The following is a 14,897-nucleotide window of genomic DNA, read 5'->3' as shown; positions in this document are numbered from 1 at the left end:
GCTATCAGAATCTTCTTTTTCTTCTTCTTCTCCTTCTCTTCCTTCTTTGTTTCTWTCCCCTTWCCAGAGCTRCCATCCTCTGCAACCGGAGCAAGCGGACCACCATAATTCTTCTTCATTTGAAGTACTTGAGGCTCTTGACTTTTGAGAGAACCAAATAAGTCAGCCAAAGTCCATGCTTCCAAATCCAAGGTGGCCTTCATTGACATGGTTAGATGCATCCATTCGATTCCAAGGCTCTTCAAGAACAGAGATTTGTTGTCCTCTGCAGTTCTCATCACTCCATACCTCTTGCAATTGCTAATTAAGGTGTTTAATCTGGAGTATGTGTCTGACAGGGATTCACCCTCCTTAGCCTTGAAGCTATGATATTCATCAATGCAAATGGTTCGATTGTTCTTGAGAGTTTTCTTACCTCCTTCAGTCTGTTTCTCCAATTCTGCCCAAATGTCCATAGACAGTTGGTAGTGATCAATACATTTGAAGATTTCATGAGGTATTGCCATGATTAACAACCTTTTGCATTTGCTTCCCAAATCAACCAATATCTTGTCTTCATCGCTCCAGTTAGCAATAAGTCTTAGCTCATAATGCTCAGGAACTTCAGGGGTTGTACCAGTAGCTGGAACTCTTGGAATTAAATTCATTGGCACATAAGGAGGATTGTAGAGAAATTCACAAATTCTGGGGTGAATTCCCTCCAAAAATTGATCATGCGCATCTTCTATTGCGGATATTCCTCACGGATAAGCGTGAGAGGCGTTGATTGAGATCCAGTACTCATGAACGAGGTATTAGCCAAGTTTGCCATTGAAATTTGAAGAAGAAAAATAAGAACAAGATGAAACTGATTTAATAGAGTAAAACAGGGTAATCTAAAGAAACCTGGTGTTCTAGAAAATGCAGATTAATACCAAAAACAGAATTAATCGAATAAGAATTCAATTACTGCTCTGATACCAATTGTTGGATCTTAAATTCAGCTTTGATATTGATCTAATACTCTGAATGAACTCTAAGACGATTAAAGTGCAGCGAAAACAATAATAAGAATAGAACAGAGTAAAAATACCAAGAACACACAGTCAAGATGATGAAGAAGATGAACACAGGAGAATTGCTTCAAAGGTTTTTCAATTCAATTGAAAAATTAGACGATTACAATACTGGAAGCACCAACAATTACAAAGGCCTTAGCCGCTATTTATACTAGTTCCTAACGACCTTAGAGACCAGATCTTGACGCGTGTCTTCATCTGAGCCGTCCAAATAAAGTCGATTCAGTTCTAGTCACGTGAGAAACACATGCAGCTAATAACCATTGAAAAATAGTTGGAACATAATCTTCACAGAAAACGAAATCCGCAGACCCTCTGTGAGTCATCTCAGAGGCTCTGCTGTAATTGACTTGCATGTTCTTATTGACAGAGGACCATTTTCTAGAACCTCTGTGAGATACATCAGAGGTTCTGTTACACATTACTTGCTCGAATATAAGGCTTCTGTCGTTAGTCCTCTGTTGTCTTCTGTGGAAGATATCATTCTGGCAAGACTTGCAGAATACTTTTTCTATACTTTTACAAGAGATGAATAATGGAGCTAACAACTCTGGTGCAAACTTTTCGTTTGTATCACCACTGTTTGCTTAAACTGCATGTTTGAATTCTGTGATACTTGATGATGAATTAGTAGTTGATACTACTAATAGTCAGGAAACTGTTACTAGTATGTTCAATAACTGTATTATTGTTATTGAGGGCTGTGAACTACCGATTCAGTTATTCCCTATGTCGATGAAAGAGTTTAATGTAGTGGTGGGTATGGACTGGTTAGCAAGGTATCAGGCTAGTATTGTTTGCAATCAGAAAATGATTAGAATTACTCTGCCAGACCAAGGAACAGTTGTTATTTATGGTGATCGTCAGAATCACCGTACTAGTATTTTGACAGTAATGAAAGCTTAGAAAAACATCCGAAAAAGGTGCCAAGGATGTTTGGCATACATAATTGATATTAAGAAAGAGAAAGGAAAAGAAGAATCGATTCCGATTGTTAATGATTATCCAGAAGTCTTTCCGGAGGACTTATCTGGATTATTGTCGGATCGAGTAATTGAATTTCGAATTGACCTCGTACCAGGGGCTGCACCAGTAGCAAAAGCACCGTACTGGTTAGCTTCATCTGAGTTGAAGGAATTGGTTGCACAGTTAAAAGATCTGTCTGATAAGGGATTTGTTAGACCCAACACTTCACCTTGGGGTGCTCCGGTCTTATTTGACAAAAAGAAAGATGGGTCTATGCGAATGTGTATAGACTATCGTGAACTGAACAAGTTGACAATCAAGAATAAATATCCTTTGCCAAGGATTGATGATTTATTCGATCAACTGGTAGGAGCAAGTTATTTTTCCAAGATTGATTTAAGATCAGGGTATTGTTATGACTGAAAATTAGTATTAAATTGTATTCGTCTTGAAAGTTAAATATTGTCTATAATTGTAAAAGTCATCGTGTTTGACTTTTCTGTATAGTTTGACTTTGACTAGGACTTTAATGTTTGACCCTATATAAAGGGTAAAGTCTTGTAATTGTAGGTAGGAGCTCATTTGTAAAATTCAGAATACGTATAATATAGTTTGACCATATTGGAAGAGTTGACTTTCTCTCTCTATTTGTTCTTCTAAGTTCTTAACAGTAAATCCAGATCTGCCATGGTTATGAAGCTCATATGAAGATTGATCATTGTTAAAGGACTTACAATTGGTATCAAAGCGGGATTGCACGGAATCAGAAAAGAAATCATCAGATTTGAAGATTTTTTTTGAAGAAAAGTTTCTGAAATTTTCTTAATGTTCTTCATGTTCTTCAATTTTTTTGTGTTTGATCCGATTTTTTTTTAAATCTTGTGTTTTTGTGTTAAAACCATAATCAAACTGTTCGTAATTTCATTGTGAATCTTTGCTATTCACAAACTTTTGTGATTTGATCATCCTATTCCAAGATTTAATCGAATTTTGTGTTTTGAAATTTTTTTGTGTTCTTATTTTTTTTAAAATTCAGTATTTTGATCCATTTTTATTAATATTTTTCTTGTTATTTTTGTGTTTTTGTTTGCTCAGCCCAAGCCCATTCATCATATTGCAGCCCATCTGTTTTAGGCTTCTGATTTTTCATTCAATTTTATCGCACAGGGTTTTTAACAGAAACAATCAGATTCATCTTCTCCAAGTCTAAATCGATCACAACTTGAACGGATATGGAGGTAAATCGTAGAAAGCTTGAAAGGATTAACAGGTAAATCGCAGAAAGCTTGAACGGATTAACAGGTAAATCGCAGACAATTTGATCGGACTAGGGTTTAAATCGGATACAATTTGAGCGGACTAGTGACCGGATTCGTACACCGCTCAATCGAATTGATAAATCGCTCAATCCAATTATCCATATTTCTAAATCGTTCAGTATATCGCTTAAGGTATCAATCTTATTTTGTCTAAACCGCTCAATCCATCTATCCGGATTGCTAAATCGCTGAGTTTATCACTCAAGAAGCACTAGAAGAGGCGAGTGATTCAGAGGCTGTTAAAGACAACAACAGCTCTCAGCTGAAGATGCACTGATATCATTCTGTTAATTGTGAAACTGGCTATTCTTCATACCTAGGAAACATAAATCAATTGATTCTTGAACTTGATCTTTACATTGATGAGCTGTCAAAAGCAATTTGAAAGGTTTATTAAACCTATAAATCAATTGATTCTTGAACTTGATCCTTACATTGATGAGCTGTCAAAAGCAATTTGAAAGGTTTATTAAACCTAGCTAGAAAGGTTTGGGCGGATTTGAGGTTTCTCACACATAAACCAGCAGGATTTAGCTTTCATTGTTCACTTCCTTGTTTGACTTGTGTAACATTGATGCATGGTAACATTGGGCCTCAAGCTGTATATGGTAACATGGTGCTGTTGGTAAGGAGAAAAATGAGGTTGTAAACATAGATGATAAGAAATTGAAGTCGAAAGTTTTTGGTAAAAGTTGTTGGTGAGTCCAAAAGAAAGATTAGCCTGGGAAAGAAGAGCAGTTAGAGGCTGAAGTAGAAAGATTAAAGGAACAGTTGTAGCAGATTAATTTGGAGAAAAGTGAACTAAGTTCCAAGTATGAAAAGTTATCTGCTGTTTGTTGATCACAAGGACAAAATTTCAGAAGGTATTTGTGGAATTTGTTTTTAAGAAAGTAAAATCAGTCTGCACATATTGCCCTTGATTCTTGACTAGCTACAGCCTGGTACATCGTAGGTGAAAAGACTGTCCATCAACTGGTGGTACAAGAGTTTGGACAGCCTGTTCGAATAGGATCTGGCCAACAGGTTCTAAGGGCAGTTCATGGTTCTGCTACTCGTTGAAACTGCTCAAAGTCCATTCATTTTTGAACTTTATTCAGCCACTGTCTTGGTCGCATTATTTTGCATTCTTAATCACTCGATGCTTCATCCAAGCACTTGGTAACTGGAGTGCCTGCTATATTGACAACACTTGCATTAGCTTAAAACACCAATTTATTTGGTGCTCAAACTCATTACACAATCGGTCAAGCTGCTGTTACTTTGGTTCAAGTTTACGCGGGTAAATACGTATCACAAAGACAGTTTTGTTACTGTTTCTTTGTTTATAAGTTTTTATTGTTGTGTGTTGACCAGGTTTCTGCAATTATAATAAAGCTTGTATAGTGAACAGTTTTTGTTTGGGTGTTTTACAACTTATGTTAAGCTGTGTGAGCTGTGAGTTGACTGTGTTTTGAGCGGATAAGATTTACAAGTTGAGTTTCTTGATTTCACCTGTTTGTTTGATTACTTTGACAGTTTCTATCAGATTTGATTTGTTTTGTTCATGCTGTTTCATTAAGATTTTGCAGAATATTGCTGCCTATTTCATTATGATTTGAAGATTATTGTGCATCAGTTTGAGGTTTTGTCCAAATTATTGCTAGCACAACTGTTCATTTGGTGTAAAGCAGATTCCGATACCGAAGTAGTGAACAAGAAGAAAGGTTGATAGATTTGCTGAAAGACCACAAGAAAACCTTTGGTTGGACCATAGCTGATATTAGGGGAATAAGTCCATCCCTTTGCCAACATAAGATCATCTTGGAAGGAAATAGTGTTGGAAAGGTGCAACCTCAAAGAAGACTAAACCCCATCATGAAAGAAGTGGTTAAGAAAGAAATCTTGAAGTGGTTAGACGCGGGTATCATATACCCCATTGCTAGTAGTGGTTGGGTAAGTCCGGTACAATGCGTGCCAAAGAAAGGTGGTACCACGTTAATCACCAACGACAAAAACGAACTTATCCCAACTAGGACCGTTATCGGGTGGAGGATTTGTATGGACTATAGGCAATTGAACTTAGCTACTAAGAAAGATCACTTCCCTTTGCCTTTCATAGATCAAATGCTAGATCGATTRRCCGGAAAGGAGTTTTATTGCTTTTTGGATGGATACTCGGGATACAATCAAATTCATATTACACCCGAAGATCAAGATAAAACTACATTCACTTGTCCCTTCGGAACTTTTGCTTTCCGATGTATGCCATTCGGTTTATGTAATGCTCCGGCCACTTTCCAACGATGTATGATGTCTATTTTTTCGGATATGATTGAGGACACTATGGAAGTTTTTATGGATGATTTTTCGGTTATTGGCACTAACTTTGAAAATTTTCTTGACTCTCAAGGTCAACTCTCCCTTTTGTACGTCAATCAATGTTCTACCTGTAGCAAGAAAGGGTCTTCCTAAGATGATCGGAACATTCCTATCGGCTTCATAATCTAACACTAGAAAGTCGGCCGGAAAGATAAATTTATCCACTTTAACCAAGATGTCTTCAATTTTGCCTTTTGGATGCGCCAAGGACCTATCCGCTAGTTGCAAAGTCATGGTGGTTGGTCGAACTTCCCCTATTCCCAATTTATTAAAGATAGACAAAGGCATGAGATTTATACTTGCCCCAAGGTCACACAAGGCATGACCTACTTCTTTTCATCCAATTGAACATGGGATGGTGAAACTTCCCGGGTCTTTTAATTTTGGGGGAATTTTGCAAGTAAGAAGGGCACTACATTCCTTTGTCAAAGACACGGTCTCAATTTCACTCAGTCTTCTCTTTTTATTGACGATGTCTTTCAAAAATTTTACATAGTTAGGCATAGCTAGCCACTTTCCAACGATGTATGATGTCTATTTTTTCGGATATGATTGAGTACACTATGGAAGTTTTTATGGATGATTTTTCGGTTATTGGCACTAATTTTGAAAATTGTCTTAGAAACTTAAAGAAAAGTTTGGAGATATGGGAGACCCGTGACTTGATTTTAAATTGGGAAAAATGTCATTTTATGGTACAAGAGGGAATTGTTTTGGGTCACATGGTTTTGAAAAAAGGTTTGGAAGTTGACAAAACTAAAATTGAGGTGATATTGCAATTTCCTGAACCAACTTCGGTCAAAGGCATTCGTAGTTTTTTGGGACATGTGGTTTTTACTGACGGTTTATTAAGGATTTTTCTAAAATTGCAAAACCCTTATGTAACTTGTTGCATGTTGACCAAACTTTTGAGTTCACCTCCGATTGTAAAAAGGCTTTTGAAACAATCAAGAATGCTCTTGTCTAAAATTGCAAAACCCTTATTTTCTTTTGATCGTTTCCGTTCATACTTGATTGGTACCAAAGTCACTGTTCATACAGATCATTCCACGATAAAATATTTATTTAATAAAGCTGATGCTAAGCCACAAGTTATTAGATGGATTTTTCTCTTGCAAGAATTTGATCTTGAGACCGAAAGGGAAGTGACAATCAAGTGGCTGATCACCTTTCTAGAATTGAAGGAAATGTATCAAGTGGGGGGAGTCATGAGATTAAGGAAGTTTTCCCAGATGAATATGTTTTGGCCATACAACACAATTTTCAAAAATAACATCATTGGTATGTAGATATTGTCAACTATCTTGCATGTGGCCTTAAACCATATCATTTTCAGGGAAATCGATTTTAAAATTTTTTCACTATTGCAAGCATTATTTGTGGGACGGTCTGTTCCTTTATAAAATGGGATCGGACCAAATTTTGAGAAAATGTGTCCCAAATGATGAAATCCAAGCTTTGTTAAAGGAGTGTCACGCATCACCGTATGGAGGCCACTTTGGTGGACAACGTACGGCCGCTAAAATTTTACAAAGCGGATTTTTTGGCCCACCATGTTTAAAGATGCTTTTGAATTTGTGAAGAGTTGTGACCAATGCCAACGCATGGAAAATTTGTCCAAAAGAAATGAGATGCCCTTAAACAATATTTTAGAAGTCGAACTTTTTGATGTTTGGGGTATTGATTTTATGGGACTGTTCCCCATGTCTTTTCACAATTAATATATTTTGGTTGCGGTAGAATATGTCTCCAAATGGATAGAAGCAAAGGCTTGCCCAAGAAATTATGCCAAAACGGTAGTGGAATTTTTGCATAAAAACTTTTTTGTTTGTTTTGGAATACCTCGAGCATTGATAAGCGATGAAGGGACTCATTTCATAAACAAAGTGCTAAGTGCCGCTCTTGAAAAGTACAACATCCAACACAGAGTTGCCACAACTTACCACCCGTAAACCAATGGTCTTGCGGAACTTTCAAATTGTGAGATAAAAAATATTTTAGAGAAAGTTGTTAAGCCAAACCGTAAGGATTGGTCGCTTAAATTGGATGATGCACTTTGGGCCTACCGTACCGCTTTCAAGACTCCATTGGGCATGTCTTCGTATCAACTTATTTTTGGAAAATCCTGTTACCTCACGTTGGAATTGGAGTATAAGGCATTTTGGGCTATTAAGGAACTAAATTTAAATGCAACTCTTGCGGGAGAGAAAAGAAAGCTCCAACTCAATGAGTTGGAAGAGTGGAGGTACCAAGCCTATGAGAATGCCAAGATATACAAAGAAAAGACGAAAATGTGGCATGACTAGGATCAATCAAAGAATTTAAAAAAAAAGGTCAAAAAGTTCTTCTCTTTAATTCTAGATTGAAGACTTTCCCCGGAAAACTCAAATCTAGATGGCCGGGACCTCTCACTATTGTTAAAATGGGGAAATTTGGAACAATAGATCTCTTGAACCCACAAGACAATACTGTGTTTAAAGTGAATGGGCACCGGGTCAAACATTTCTTCCTAGAAGGAATGCAAGATCCACGCCAAAAATCTTTCTGATTTTCATCAAATCATGTGTAAATATTGTATATTTTTTTTCTTTGTATTCTATGTTTGTTTCATGCAGGTGTGCTCGCTGTAACAATCTCATACCCACATTCTGAGGTGGTTTTTGAAAAAAAAATAATTTTGGCGGTTTCTATGTTTTTTCTTAAGAAAAAGAAAAAGAAAAAGAAAGGAGAAGTAGGAAAAAGAAATGGGATTTAAAAAAGAAGAAAATGATGAGTTTTCTGATATGGGTGGCTTGTGTAAGATTGATTTGACAAAAACTTTTCAAATTTTTATTCAAAAATCTTATACTCATTGGGTTTTGCATGGGGGGTGGTTTTCTAGGACATTAACCACCGGGTTTTTAAGAAAACAGGGGGGGGGATTTGTTTCTTTTGCTAACACCCTTCATCTTCTTCCTTCCATGGAAAAATCGCGAAAACCCCCTACCGGTCGAATTCAACACGCTGGTCTTCACGAAGAGTGGTCATTGGCGAGTCCTCCGCCGCTGTTCCCGTCGCACCACCCATGGCCGATGCAGAGCCCTTGTCTCTCAATCCCATTGCTTTCGCACGACCGGCTCAAGAATACATCACCGCCACCGTCGGTCGCTCCACGGCCGTCTTAGTAGACTACGATGAGTCACACGCGGTTGTCACTCCGGTAAGCATTTATAAAACTCCTCCCTTAGTCACTACTATATTTCCATCCACTTTACCTACCACCGCCATCGCCAGCGCCGGCCTGTCTGTTTCACGACAGTTGGCCACCGTGCCTTATCCTCCTACGACCATTAAACCCCTTTTCCTAGCCCTAACTACACCACCACCCACCATTCCCACTCATTCACCCATTATATCCAGGGCCGTCCATGGGCCTGTTACATAAGCTATCCAGAACAGGGCCCCCAACATCTTGGGGCCCAAATTTTACAACCCTTCACTATGTGGACTATGGTACGCCTCTCTTACTCTATTCACAATCACACAGCACATGCCTAAATTCTGACCAGAATCCTATTGGCGATTCCTAAATCGGTAAATCCTAATGGTCGAAGAACGTTAGAACGATTCCACGATATGTCGAACCACTGAAGAGAAGAATGCGTACGCCACTAGACGCCTCGATCTCCCCTATCATCTCTATCTGCGATTGTCGATTGACTTCTTCAAAGAGGGCTAATGATGATATACAACGACAACGAAAATAACGGTCAGATTTTACTATTTTAGATGATTTTTGCTAAGTATATAAGTACATGTTTGGTCGATTTGTTGATTACTGGTTATCTAATTGCTATTTGCTATTCTTTAATCTCAATCTCAACGATTTATTTGGTCCATTACTCTTGTTTTTTGCTGATTTCATCATCTGTCGACTGTCATATGTGTTGTTGGTAACTTGGTTGTATGATTTTGACCTAATTCCTAAATCCTAAATCCTAAAGGTGAGAAGTATGCTCCTAACTTGGTTGGACAATTTTGTCAAATTCAATTCTTTGTCTATAATTCTTTATACACAACACTCTATCTCTGTGATTATGATTTATCATTTATTGATTTATGAAGTATTTCGTTGGCTTCTTGGATTTATTGATCTATAATTCTTTATACACAACACTCTATCTTTGTCTATAATTCTTTATACACAACACTCTATCTCTGTGATTATGATTTATCATTTATTGATTTATGAAGTATTTCGTTGGCTTCTTGGGTTTGGTGGCTTTAGACCTCTAAAATAAGAAGCATCATTCAGGACTATCATTTCATTTTTTAAGCAATAAAAAGATGAATAGATATAAAGCATAAACCATAAACACAATCCATCCTATGAGAGACATAATTGGTTGTTTTTCAACAAACAAAAAAGGGAAGGTTGAATTATGTGTAAAATGGGTGAGCAGGGAATTAGGTTCAAATGACCAAATTCTTATTTCTTAATATATGTTAATATGTACATCATACATGTGTTTATCTTTTGTAGTGCAATCAAAATCTTTTGGGACTTGTGAGTTGGGACTTGGGAGCACCAAGCATCAATAGCCCGCAGTAGTACTATCATCCTCACTTAAGTTGTTTTGTTCCTTATCTTTTTTCTTTTACTTATTTCGTTCCAATATGTCTTCTAGGGTTAGAAAATATGATTCTGGATGTCAAAAACGTAAAAAAAAAATTGAAGAGATAATTCAATCTCAAAAGGGATCTCTTGATAAGTTTGTCATAAAAGAAGGTTCGTCTTCTATTGACAATGAACATATTGATGTTAATTTGGATGATGCTTATGTTGATGCTAATGAAAATCCTAATATGGTGAATTTAGTTGGCAATCTAAATGACTCTCATGAGGATTTGGCTACAAATGTTGATACTAATAATATTTCTAATGATGTTCATGATGTTCATGATGTTAATGCTAATAATGCTTCTAATGATGTTCCTGATGTTAATGCTAATAATGCTTCTAATGATGTTTCTCATGCTACTGATGGTGATGATGTTACTAATGTTGATGATGTTTTTGTTCATTTTGATATATTTGATCCAAGAAATTGGGATGCATTAGATTCTAAAATGATTGATGTGGTAGTTGCTAAGGGTCCTAAAAGAGATTTGTCTGTTCAGAAAGGTCCTAAAGATAAATCGTCTAAACGCTTTTCTGCCACATGGTATACTAGAATTTTATCAAATGGGGAGAAATGTGATAGAGATTGGCTTGTATATTCGGTAGAGCTTGATAAGGCATTTTGTTTTTATTGTAAAATCTTTAAAAAAATACATATAAAAGGTCAGCTAACAAATGATGGATTTGGGGATTGGTCACATCTTAGCACTAGACTTAAGGAGCATGAAACAAGTATAGATCATGTAATGAATATGAAAACTTGGTATGATTTGTGGCTAAGACTTCAAAAGAATCAAACCATTGACAAAGTTGTTCAAACCCAAATAGAAAAAGAAGAAAATCATTGGAATTTTTTTTTGGTAAGAGTTGTTTCTATTGTAAAATTTCTTGCAAAACATAATCTTGCATTTCGTGGAAGTAAAGCAAAATTGTATGAGAATAGCAATGGTAACTTTTTGGGCTTGATTGAGATGTTGGCTGAATTTGACCCAATTATTCAAGATCATGTTCAACGTATTACAAATGATGATTTACTTTTTATTATCTTGGTCCTAGAATTCAAAATGAGTTGATAACTTTGCTTGCTAGGAGACTTAAATGTGAAATTATTAATAAAGTAAAAGAGGCAAAGTATTTTTCTATTGTCCTTGATTGCACTCCTGATATAAGTCATCAAGAACAAATGTCCTTGATATTAAGATATGTAGATGTCTCTTCTAAAATTGTTAGCATTGAGGAATCTTTTCTAGGATTTTTGGAAGTATATAATACCACGGGCCAAGGTTTGTTTGATGTTCTAGTAGCTGAATTAATGTCTCTTGGTTTGGATTTAGATGATGTGCGAGGACAAGGTTATGATAATGGTTCAAACATGAAGGGAAAACATCAATAAGTACAAAGGAAACTACTAGATATAAATCCTAGAGCATTTTATACTTCTTGTGCTTCTCATAATCTTAATTTAACTTTGTGTGATATAGCCAATACTTGTGGTAAAGCTAGATTTTTTTTTGGCATAATTCAACGTATTTATACAATATTTGCTAATTCCACTAAAAGATGGCAAGTGTTTAAAGATAATGTAAAAGAATGGACCATCAAGTCATTGTCAACGACTCGCTGGGAGAGTCGTATTGATAGTGTAAAGGCTATAAGATTTCAAGTGTTAGAGATAAGAGAAGCTTTACTTCAAGTGGCGGAAATAGATAATGACTCAAAAATTAGAAGTGAAGCAAAATCTTTAGCACATAATGAGCTTGGTGATTTTGAGTTTCTAGTGTCAATCGTGGTTTGGTATGAGATATTGTATGCCGTAAATTTGATTAGTAAACATTTACAGTCAGAAAATATGTTAATTGATGTTGCTATTGATCAAGTTAAGGGGCTGATTTCTTATTTTAAGGGATATAGAGAAACCAGATTTTTAGATGCTATAGAATCAGCAAAAACGATTGCCACTGAATTGAATATTGATCCGTTGTTTTCACAAAGACGTGAAATTCGAAGAAAAAATCATTTTGATGAAAATCCGCGTGATGCATCTGAAATGAATTCACAATCAACGGAGCAGTCATTTAGAGTTAATTATTTCTTATGTGTCGTTGATCATGCAATTGCTTCACTAAGTAGGAGATTCGAACAATACCAAGAATATGAAAGTGTGTTTGGGTTTTTGTTTACATATGATAAGTTGCGTTCTTTGGATGATACATGTTTAAAGTCTTGTTGTACTAATTTGAAAATGCACTGAAGAAACAAGACCAATCTTATATTGATGGGAATGACTTATATGTTGAACTGAAGATACTTCAAGATCTTTTACCCACACAAAAGATGGGACCTCTTGATATTTTAAAGTATTTGAAACATGTTGAATGCTTCCCTAATGCGATTATTGCTTATAGAGTTTTGTTGACTATTTCTGTAACTGTTGCATCTGTAGAAAGAAGTTTTTCAAAGTTAAAGCTGTTGAAGTCTTATATGCGCTCCACAATGACACAAGAAAGGCTTAATGAACTTGTAATGATAGCACCTGAAAAAAAATGATTTTTTGGAGAAAATTTATTATGAAGAGCTTATTAAAGATTTTGTTTCCAAGAATGTTAAAAGAATGATTTTATTCAAGTGAAGTTTAGATGTTACATTGTTACTTTGTCTTGCTGTTTTTATTTGTAAGACTTTCAATATAATATGAACTTTTGTATTTAATTTTTGCTCGTTTTGTCGGCCAATCTACTTATACTTTTTATAATAGTGTAACAGGGCCTCCAAAAAGATTGGGATGGCCCTGATTATATCAGCTATTAACCCTTAACCCTCACAACAACATCCAATACCCCTTCCCTCTACACCACTAGGACCACCTACCATCCATGATTTTGATCTTAACCTAAGTGACACTTTAGGGGAGGAGTTACAATTTGATTTTGAAGACAACAACCCCTCAATCCTAGAGGAGTTATTTCCCTTTTCTGTGCCTGAAACGATTGAGGAACCACAACAGAAGCCTCAAGAGACACAACTGAAAGATGCCCCTCCTGTTGAGGAAACACCCGTCACTGCCCCCAGTGGGCAGACTGTGAGCACTGAATCCTCTTCGGGAAGCATTGCTAGTTTGAGTTCTGAGTCTGTTGTACCACCGCCAGTTTCAAAACCAGAGCTGAGGATAGTGATTATGAAGATGAAATGGCCAAAGATCTAAAAAATGCTGAGAAAGTTGCAGAGGAGATTGAGGAAATTGAGGAAATAGAGGGGATGGAAGAAGTCGAGGAAACGAAAGTTTTGGAAGTTAGCAAACCCAAACCTTCCATGAAAAGAAAGGCAACAACAAAACCAAAGAAGAAGCCAGCCACTGCAAAGAAGAAAGTGTAACACCCCCAAATCCATACATTGCATATAACACATATTTCATACATCGAATACATGTTTTAAACCCACATAGGTCTATGATACAAGAGTCTAAAATACGAAATACATAACTCAAAAATTCCAAATACAAGTTCTTGCAAATGTAATTTCCTATGAGTTCCTATCTTCCCGCATGCAAGTAAAAATAGAATCATAGTATGCCTTTCCCCTTACCACTATAGTTGGTATTACCTACACACACACATAATTGAAACACAAAAAATGAGGGTTAGACAACATTCTAGTGAGATCCCCCTTTTTCATGCAGTGCAGGGTAATAAGCACCAAAACCTTTATCACAAATTGTGGCATAAAAGCAGATTCTGCTTTTGTTCATCGGTCCTCTGGTAAAAAATCAACACTTAGAAAATTTGAAGCCAATAGGTCCAGAGCCCCTCTGGTTCCTCTTTCAAAGCTTCTGGACAATACATGCACACTCAACCAGAGTTTCTGGAATTGCACGTAAGACCATCCAGAGCCTCTCCGGACTAGCGCTCAAGGCCATCCAGAGCCCCTCTGGACTATTATAAGGAAGTTCGCCAAGTATAAAAAACATTTGAAAACTCTTTTAGATTTATGACCAGAGCTTCTGGTTCCTCAATCCAGAACCTCTGGTTCAAAACCAAAATATTTATAAAAGGCTTTAAGTTTAAYAAGAGCCTHTRGTTCCTCAATCCAGAGCTTCCAATCTAAAATCAAGACCAACCAGAGCTCCTCTGGTCTATTTTTCGTAAAAAGAATCCAAGTATAAAAACTCTTAAAATGATTTTTATAAAGGAAGTTTAATACAGAGCTCTTATTTAGAAGATGCAGAGCCTCTGTATGCAGAAGCCTTATTTTAAAAGGTACGATCGCATAAAAAATAATAAGATACTTCTTGAGCATGCATTTGACCCCAAGTTGGTCAATGCACTTATGGCTATTAAACATCACTTGGTTGCCTTGCAATGAGAGAACATGGTGGTTGCCCCACTTAAGGCCAATGTATCTTGGGTCACCGAATTTTATGCGGCCGTAGGAACCACGAAGAGTATTTCGGTGACGATTAGGGGAAAGAAAATCGATTGGTCCGGGCCGAAGCTTAATGCGGCCCTCAGATTTACACCCCCACCAGAATGCTCTTTCTCC

At 36.6% G+C, this 14,897-nt stretch overlaps 1 pseudogene; it reads left to right on the top strand.

Moving 5' to 3' along the window:
* Positions 1-8,765: 8,765 nt before the first annotated feature.
* On the top strand, positions 8,766-12,908 carry LOC112511340 (annotated as a pseudogene).
* Positions 12,909-14,897: the final 1,989 nt, after the last annotated feature.

Source organism: Cynara cardunculus (genome assembly GCF_001531365.2).
Source record: "Cynara cardunculus var. scolymus isolate 2C chromosome LG 4, CcrdV1, whole genome shotgun sequence".
Taxonomy (NCBI): domain Eukaryota; kingdom Viridiplantae; phylum Streptophyta; class Magnoliopsida; order Asterales; family Asteraceae; genus Cynara; species Cynara cardunculus.
This window is presented reverse-complemented; position numbering and strand designations above follow the sequence as displayed.